At 39.2% G+C, this 10,034-nt stretch overlaps 1 long non-coding RNA gene across 1 annotated transcript; it reads left to right on the top strand.

Annotated features, from left to right (window-relative positions):
• The first annotated feature begins 1,800 nt into the window (after nt 1-1,800).
• Nucleotides 1,801-3,888, top strand: LOC140650005 (uncharacterized). Its single transcript, XR_012041817.1, has 4 exons — nt 1,801-1,831; nt 2,015-2,148; nt 3,133-3,317; nt 3,769-3,888. It is a non-coding gene; the product is annotated as an uncharacterized lncRNA (long non-coding RNA).
• The last annotated feature ends 6,146 nt before the right edge of the window (nt 3,889-10,034 follow it).

Raw genomic sequence — 10,034 nt, 5'->3', positions numbered from 1 at the left:
TGTTGCTCATGGCAGAGGGCTGCAGATTTGCAAATGCTCTGGATAGGTTCAGCTGCTGTGGCAGCTTGAGGAAGAACTAATTTTCACTTGTCATCTGTTTGTTGCTCATTTTTCTTGAACAGATGGTCACATTTCTTTAAGGTTTTTAAACATGACAAAAGTGACAGACATAACTTGGAGATGTTTCATTCTGTGAACTGTTTCGGATTGTCTCTTCTGAAATAGTCTGGTTTATTTTCACAGAAGGCATGCATTGGTGTATGCTTTTTCTTTCAGTGCAGATTTGAGTTCTCAGTGGATCTTAGCATATGTGTATATGTGCTAACAGACACAGAATAACTAGTTGTCTGGTTGGGATCTTTGTGGACCTGGCTAACAGCATTCTCTAGTGGGGAGGTGACCACTGGCTTCTGAAAGAGCTCTTGGGGATGGCTCTTCTTAGAGCTGAAGGAGAAGCTCTAGGAGAAATGGAGAGACAAGTGGAGAGAAGCAAATGCTAACTGTTGTTTGCACGCTGGCCGGCACTGTGAGATGGACCACCAAAGCCACTGAAACAAATACGCAACAAAAGGTGCTGAAGTGAAACTTTCTCCTTTTCCGTCTGTGGTAGCCAGTGGTCACAGGCATGAGACAGGCTCCCAAATATGAACGTGAACAGGAAGCAGCTGGTCCAAAAGGAACGGCAGCAATTCCTGGAAGTCCAGGACTTACAATTCTCCCTGGGGCAGTTGTGAGTTTAAATTGTTACTAATTATGTGCAATCAAGTCAGTCAGTTTTGCAATCAACATGAATGGATATGAGACTTGGGATTTAGCTTAACATGGATAGCCATCAAGCAGCTAAGAAATATAACTGGCATAATTTTCATTTCCTGCTTTCTGCAGGGTTATGCAGGGCTACCAGCACACCATGATACTGAGAGAGACAGTTTGTCATGAGGCTTTGATTTGAGGATTAGACACCTCTTTGATTTTTTTATTACAGTACAGTCAGCACAGGGCAATTAAGGTTAAAGTGGAAAGGAAATATATTTCAGAGGTAAACAGATATGGAAAACAAATTAGCAGCTAGTTGGAAACATGTCCAATTTCTAAGTGTAAATGTGTGTGGCTGTAGGAAAGAAAACACCCATAAAATACAGAAGACAATACTGAAGATTTTTTTTTTCTTTAATTCTCCCTTCTTATGGAGAAATATTTCGGTGCTGCTGTGATTACTTTGTCCTGTTGATGAACAACCCGTACCACAATGCGTGTGCTCTGGCATACATTCTGCTGCAAACGCAATGCTCCCTGAAGCATGGAAAAGCTGGGTGTGCTCACTGCCACTGCTCTTGATGGTGTCTGGCAAAGAGCAGGTCAGCGCTGCTGGCTGGGTCGGAGGTCCTATGGAGCTCCTACACCCACCATTAGTCATTCCACCTCCGTTAGGGTGTTAAATGCTTCTGTGGAGCAGAAATGGTGCAGATACACCAGGGCTGTGACTTGTTCCTGGCTCTTTTATCCTTCCCCGCATTGAGGGGAACCCTTCTGGCTCCTCTCACCGCTGGGCAGATATATGTAGGAATCAAGCAGAACCTGGCTGTAAATCAGTGGAAATCTTCTTTTCGTATTTGCCTTACGATGATGAGAATTGAAACAGAGGTTCAGAGGGCTTCAGTTCTTTGCACATTCAAAATGTCTATGTGTTTTTTTCCTCCAGAAAACCTGGTAATTGCATGAGTAACATGCTGCCTGCACTGACCACCTGTGCCATGCTGTCAGTACGCACATGTGTGTAGGCAGCGGGCTCCTGGTATTCTCGTCAGTGCACTAAGGCAAGGCTGAAAGTGTAAGTTGAAAACTGGGGTCAAAAGAGTTGTGGAGAGGATTATTTTCCTTGAATTGATGATGTAGACACACCTGTAACACCCTCATTTAGGGCGTAAATCTTTCGCCTGAGGCTGAATGATACCTCTTGGTTTTGAATAATACAATCCTGAATATTTAACAGTCTGTTTAATTGAATTTGTAGTCCTCTAATGCCCATCCGCAGCATCTGTTCTTTGAAAACGCCCATTGAAATAATGCCATAGCCTAACAATTATGGACCAGAACTCAAGAATTCATCATCTCTGCCACTCAACTATGAATTAAGAATAAATTCAGGTAAGTCACGATACATTTTGTGATTTGGTTTTCCCGTGTGTATAATAGGAATAAATAAATCAAATGTAAGAGGATATATTGAATCATAGGAATAAACATATAAACATAGTACGTGTTAAAATGCTATGACATTTACAAATAAGAGCTAGATACTTTGTTTATTAAGATGTTAAGAAAAATGTATTGTTTTCAAAAATCTTAGTGTAAATAGAATAAAAGCCATCAGGATCATTATCATAATAAATATCACAGAGAAGAAGCACACATCATTTGAAGTGGAAATGATTGAAATAATCAAGATTTAAAAAAAAATTTTAAATGAGCACTTATGGAGACTTCTAAATGTTTTCCATGCAAGTTTTCTTCTAGCTTTAGGAAGAATTTGGTCTTCCAGGTATATATGCTAAAAGAGATTAAGAGATAGTTTGCTATGCATGCTTGTAATGAAATTAAACTCAAAATATTGTTTTAACTGTTTTCGTGTTTATAATTTTTACTAGCTTTTCACCCTTGCTGTTCTCCTGTGGGTTTTTTGTCAACCACATATATTTATTATATTTTTAATCTTGTACAGCCAAGAGTTCTGAATAAAATATCAGTTATCCTCCACTACCTTCATCATCATGATGAATAATTTGTAGGTGGCTTGGATCTCAGTGAAGATGCTAATAAACTGTAAAATATTAATTACACATACTGAAAGCTGGTATGTAAACCAGTGGGAACTAATTGGGGTTTGAAATTAAATGCAATATCAACATTTATATTTTATTTTAAAGGGAGAAAAAGGTGTTGAAGGAACTGTAAGTGAAGAAATGTTTTTGATCCATTTGTTCCTTTCTCCCTACTCCTGTTGCATTCATATGACCTGAACTCCTTGCAAAAACAATTGAATAAAGCCAGGAAGAGCTAAATAACTGTTCCAATGGTGTTATGGCAAGCCATAATTTACAAAGTGCTACTAAAAGTGAGTTATTTGTTTAGGAAAGGAGACAAAGGACTGCACAAGCTTGAAGGTGCCATGGACGAAGCAGAGCAAGGAAGACTGGATGCCAAGGCCACCCCAGGGAGAAAGGTGCTCCTGGAGCCAGCAGTCTGCCTGGCACCGCTCCATCCGTGGGACCACTTGTGGGACTTGCTGGTTTTTTTGAGCTAAAATATCATAAAAGGTACCAAATAGTTAGAGTGAGGAGGAGATATATGAAATTGAGCTGACACAGCAGGAAATCATTACAACGAACACATCGGAAGGATCAGAATGGGAACAAAACCGGTGAAAAGTTATTCCTCAGGCCAGTGAAGATGCATTAGGGAAGATTTCTGGCTCACTGAATCCGAATTTAACTTTACAAGGAAATTAATCCAAACTGATAAGATTGCAGGCATTTTCTTGTAAAATTTTTCATTATTTTTGTAAAAGCCATGTTTAAAAATAATCACACTTGACTATTTGGACTATAAACGTCATTTTAGCCTTAGCTGGATACAAGAAGAGGGCAGTACAGCCAAACATTGTTAACCAGATAATTACAGGAAATTTAGGAGGTGTTTCAGTGGGATTTTCTGATGGAACTGTTTCTACTTTATTTTCCTAATGTTTCTAAAACTCTTTAACTACAGGGACTACCTTTTCCAGAAACTCATGCAATTAGAAGTGTGTGAAAGAATGTTCTTAGAACAAACTTCAACTTTTGCAGACAGCATGAGGAAGAAATGTGCCAGCAGCTGCCCTCTCTGCAGAAACGTGCCGATGGGTTCTCCAGGACCAAGGGATATTCCTGGATACCCTGGGCAAGAGGTAAGTGAGGGAAAGAAAAATAGGCCCATTTCACAAATCTAAATGTAGCTGAAGCACTGAGTGACATGGAACATGAAGTATAAAGAACAGGAAAGACTTTCTTCGGTGTAATGTTATACTTGATTTTGTTCTCACTGAACTAAAGCTGAAGTGAGTTTTCCATTTCCTTCAATAGGAACCAGGGGAATTTATTTTCCTACAGGGAAAACAAATACAGAATAGCTATGGAAGAAATTAGAAGCCTGCAAAACAAAATAAAATGCCCAAAGCAAGTACTTGAGATCATTACTATGTTAACTTTAACCTTGAGAAACAGGCAGTGAAGTTATGGTAAAATATTAGATAAATCCATTTTAATACTATTACAAGCTGAGCAATAATTTAATAAACTTTTTCTAAAAAACTACCCCCAAATGATATGCAACAGTTTTAAAACTTTATTTGTATCTGTATTTTCAACAACTTGGAAAGCAAACAGTGACTCATAACCAGAGTATTCATCTCCCACTGATCTAAAAGGTCTTGCAGGACCATAATTTACCTTTCCCTTTCTTGAGGGACCTTTGAGGGATCATAATTTCATTATATATAGTTGATTAGTATTTTCTCGTACTTACAGCAAAGAATACCACAGAAGAGTAAATTCAAAAGCAAATCTTTTATTGGAGTTGTTATGTTCATTACTGTGCTGCAGCCGAAACCTTATGATCTAAAAGAAGAGGGAGGGTTTAAAAAGTTATCAGCAAAAATATCTGGGCTGGGTTTTTTGCCTTCATATATCTTCATATATGTTCTTCATATATCTTTGTTGCTGATCACTGCCTACAGTGTCATGAACTCTAAACAAGTAAGATTTGTTTTCCAAATCTAGAGTTAAATACCATGGTAATGAGATATTTTTAGTGATGCTTTCCAAAGATAGACAAAATACTCTTTTGGGAGTGGAATGAAATGGCAAGAGATTGCATGCTGGGTTTGGAAAACAGGCAAAAATAACCTTGTTTCACTTTGCAAATTTTAGGTTACCACCTCATAGAGACATAACATGTTAATAACCCAACTGTATTACAAGTAATTTAATAAGACTGAAAGTACCCATCTACTTTTAACTCTTCTTCCCTCCATGCTCTGACTCCCCCTAACACACATTTCAGTATGTGTAGACTGCAGTGCCAAACTGAAAACACACGTTATCTCAATTTTCATGCCATGCGGTTAAATGTCTGGGCTTTTGTTATTGTTTTTTGGATTTTATTGGTTTTGTCCTTTTAAACAAACATAAAATGGCTTTATTGTATGCTATTTCTTTGCTCTAAACAGTCTTTGCCTTCCTAACCCTTATTTTTCCTGAGCTGGTTTTAGTGTTCCCTCTCCACCTCCTGCCGCTGTGGGCTCTCTGCTTTATTCCTCCACAGGGAGATGTCCCTCTTTATACCTCCACCCCTTCCGAGCCTCACTTTTCAAATTTGACCTGTGAATCAAATACTCATTCCTCTCCCAGCCTCCCTACTGTCTTCACATCATCTCTGCCCAGATACAAACCCGTTACAAATCCTGCTAACCTACAGTCATGCCAGGAGGTGAGGCAGAGCACTGCTGCCTGTGGGGCTGGGGGACCTCTCCTTGCCCACAACAGAATAAACTGTGATCAGGTCCACTCCACCAGCTCTCAACTGTCACAGTTTAAGCACTATTCCTAATAAAGCAGGCATCTGCAGATGCCTTGTCCCTTATTCTCACATGATCATTATCTAGAACAAACATCCTTGGCTCTCACAGGTGTAACTACCCACACTAGGAAGGTCCCTTATAAAGTTCTACGGGTCTCTGAGGTTCTTAAATTTATTTTTTTTCTTTTGCTATGTCTTCTGTGTACAGAAAAGAGCATTTTCAAAGAGTCTAATTCATAAACAAAGACAAGCTGTATCTCTATTCAGAATCAGATAGCTGGTTTGTTTTTTCTACATTGAAAATTTGGACTTGTTTCCACTGTTGTTCATAATTTATTTTGTTTGATGGTACAGACTGAAACTAAACAAGGAAGAATTGATATAAACGGAAATAATGGATTTGCAGCAACATTAAGAATTTTACAGGGCAATCCTAGGTTGAAAGGAATTGATGGGTCGTATGGGGCAGAAGGATTTTATGGTGATTTTGGTAATCCTGGAAAACAAAGACTGAAAGATGGAATATCTTTGAAAGACTTTTTTTTTTTTAATATTGTCTTTTGCTCAGTGAATTTCAAGTTCAAAGTCTGTGAACAATGAACTGTTTTCCACTTGAATGTAAACGTGGAAATTATCGTACTCATTAAATTTTAGGTGAGCATGGTGCAAATGGAGATAAAGGGGGCAGAGGTTTTGGACTAGTTGCCTTTGAAGGTAACCAAGGCCCAAGAGATAAGTTTTGTTCCTGAAATTTTGATGGTTAAGGGAATAACCAGACTTGTACAACAAGAAATTTTGTTTGCTTTGCAAAATGATGTCTAAGATGATACACGTAAAAATAACATCAGAATACATACATATGTATTCTGAGTATACATACATACATATACTAAGAAGAGCCTTGTATGATGGTTTGTTACCAAAGCCAGAAGATATATTCAGTTTACAGTGAAACCGGAGTTTTCCCAGATCCATCTCGAACATGGACCTATTTTTCTCATGCATTTTTTTGTCAAAATATTTTGTCTCCTCTTCCTTTTTTGCAGGAAAGATGCTTTTTTTTCAGCAAAGCCTGCTTCCTTAAAAAAAAAACAAACAGAGATCTTTTGTTCCCAGTTAAGCCCTAGCACAGGATTGCCATTAAGAATAATAAATGTGATGAGACCATGCTAAGGGTGTTTACCTTGGTGTTCTTTGTTCTGAGCTTCCCATATTGTCCTTCGTATTTCTTTGCCTGGGATATCATGGAGGAATCAACAGCAAGATTGACTACTTGGGTGACCGTTTGCACTATTTACTTCATGAAACCCTAGGACAGAGATCTTTCTTGCTTGCAGTGTTTATTTTCATGGGACTATATCACTTATGCTGCTTGCCATGCTCTACGTGTGGCTCCGAGAGCACTCCAGGAGACAGCTCTGCAACAGGTATACGTTAATGTCTACAGCAATTTCAACCCACAAGGCTGGTTGCATTTGTCTGCTAGATCACAGATTTCCTATAAGAATATATTTTCTCTCTGATGTATTCCAGTAACAGCAAAATAAACTGCTTGTGCACTGGGTTGGAGCATTTTGAATGAGTATGCATATATGAACAGTTAATTCCACTGCTTATGCAGTGCAGCTTTTGCACCCTTGCATCCTCAAAGAAAGTGGTTTAGTGTTTTCAGCTCTGTTCATTTTTCAGTTCTCCACAGCAGCTGTGAGCTGCTAGCTCCTCCTGCAAGTCCTTGGAAAGATCATGTCTGCAAAGCTGTCCACAGGACCCTGACCCCAGCAGCCCCTCCTGGGGGTGGGTAGCTGGGAGAGGAACACAGTATGCATTGGGGCAGGGAGGGAGGTATTTCGAGGAAGCTTTATAGTCTAGAACATGGGACTGTAAAGCAGAAAATCTGTTAACATTCCCGATTATCATGTGTCAGATACAATCCACCAAATTATGGATTTAGGTAAGTTATTATCAATTCTTGGCCTCCCTTTCCTTACCTATAAGATGAAGTTTATATGATACATTCCTATGGATCTTCACAGGAGGTAGAATATAAAAGTGCAGAATGGTTGCTTTCCCCCAGCTCTTCTATAACCTTTTTACTCTCAGTTACAGCTGTAAGGAAAGTACTTACGTACAGGAGAATATGTACATATTCAATGTAATATTATTGTATCTCCAGAAGGACCAATCTATCTCTGTCTCCACTTTGTATTCCTCGGTTGGAGTTCTTTCCTATTTGAATTATCAATTTCTGACTCTCCTTCTTTCTTTTCCTTACTGTTTACCACATACAGAATATCAAAGCTACTCTTCCTGTTGGTCTTTGAAACCCTGCACAGCCCGATTGCCGCGATCCTGGTGTGGAACAAACCAGCAAACACAAAAGAAAAGGTCATTCCTTGATTGCAAAGTGCACCAAACTTCCTTCACTCTCCCCAACATCTCTTGCTGTGTCACAGCAGAACAAGACACAGTTCATGCTTGCTAATGTAACACGAGTGTATGAGATCTGGAGAAATAGGACCAGAGGGTTCAGGAAGGGTTAAGTTTATACAGTCGAGAGGCTACTTCATTCACTCTTTTGCCTGCCAGACCTGTTGCTGTGGAAATGATAGCTGAGATACTACATTTTTTAGATCTATCTTCCAACTTGAGTGAAGGTTTTCCCTGATGAACCATAAACTTGAAGCTACTGGAAAAGGGAAATGGGGGTTTAATCCTTTTAGCCGCTAGCAGACATCCCTCTGTTGTGGTGTTATTAGCATCCCTCTCTGCTGCAAGACTATCAAGGGGGAGAGGAAGCTGGGAATAACAACCATTCCCCAGCTTTCCCCTTGGGGATGCAAGACAAACTGGAGAGTCTGTAAGTGTCAGGAGACTAAGTTAGGAGCATTAGGAGCAAAGGGGCAGGAAGGATCAGCTGGTTCAGGAAGGCACAGGAGGGGATGGGCTGTTGCTGAGCGCAGGTGGCTTAAAGCTGCTTTAAGAAGGCAGGTGAGGATAGTTCAGAGTTTTTTTTGAAGTTACCTTATCTGTTTTGGAGATTTGTATTTCTGGGTCAAGCAGAAGTCAGAGAAGCAACTAATAAAAGCGTAGTCTGCTCTGAACCGCTGTGTGTGTGCTAGCACTGCCCAGGACTGAACGCCATTTATTCCAGGAATAGTGTATGTCATGATCTTAACCTGACCTCAGCAATGCTGCAGGAGCAATTCCTTCCACTTCGGAGGCAAAAGTTACAAATCAGTCAAACTGACTGATGTGATGGTTGGCTGAAGAAAATAAGATGGAAAATAATTTATTAACATAGATGTACAACACACCTTGAAGGTGTGCAGTATAAGCATGGTCTTCTGCAAAACTGTTACAACCTGTTCAACTGACTGATGATAAACAGCTAGTGAAAATAAAGTTGCATTAAGTGATTCAGCTTTTGTAGGAATGTATATGTATATGCAGTGTGATCAGAGCTTTATCAATGATTTCTCCTAAAAGGGCTGTCCTCTATTATTCATTTGGGAGAATGGGAGTGAGAGCGATATGCATTTATACTTTAGGTCAATAAAGTCTTAACATCCCAGTTTTCCGCATCTCAGTGAAGAAAAGCTCAGCCCATAGATGGGCCTCTGTATCTGCGGTCTGAATGTGTAATGGGTGGATATTTGAGACCTGTAATCACCTTCCTTGTGAGTCCTAGTCCTGCAAACACTAAATTGTTCATACAACAGTTATGGCTAGTCACACATAAAGCTTTGCTGAGCTAGGTGATCATTTCGGAGCCTGAGCTTGTTCAGAGTCTTCTGTAATGCCTTCCCTTTTTACATCTGGTATTTGTGGTAGAAGAGAAAGTAACAGCTAGGATTGTTCCATTGTTTTTTTTAATATGAGTTTTAACATATTTTAAGAAGCCTTTTAGACAGAAGTTTAACTTAATTCCTATTTTAACCGTAAATGTCCTTCATAAGAATATTTTCCATGTTGGAAAGTCAAATTTTCCAATGTTAGGAAAAGCCCAATTTGAGCCTGATTGTATTTATTATAATAGCGCTTTGCTTCAGTTAATCACTCGGAGCACAGAATAGATAATGCTGCCTCAGGAACAGCTTTTAGATCTTTTGTTGACTTCAGCATGTGGCTCTAGGTGTTCTTATTTCATGATATTTGAGCTGCTGTTAGGAAAAAAAAAATCATTTTGTTTCTGAAGGGCTTTTATCAGACAGCTATTACTGGAGTGTCTTCCCTGTTTCACAAGGGTGAGTAAGTTTTATTTGACAATACATTGTATGGCAAAGGAATATTTTCATCTCTCCTTCACCGATGTGACACTGAGGAATAAAAGAACCATAGTGGGGAAAAGAAAGCCACTACTATGGTATTAAAAACACATCAACCCCCCTGAAATTTATGTTATAGAGTACTTAGCTTTA

This window comes from Ciconia boyciana, chromosome 3, assembly GCF_034638445.1.
Source record: "Ciconia boyciana chromosome 3, ASM3463844v1, whole genome shotgun sequence".
In the NCBI taxonomy this organism is placed as follows: Eukaryota; Metazoa; Chordata; class Aves; order Ciconiiformes; family Ciconiidae; genus Ciconia; species Ciconia boyciana.
Note: the sequence above shows the minus strand (reverse complement) of the source record. Positions and strands in the feature narration are given on the sequence as shown.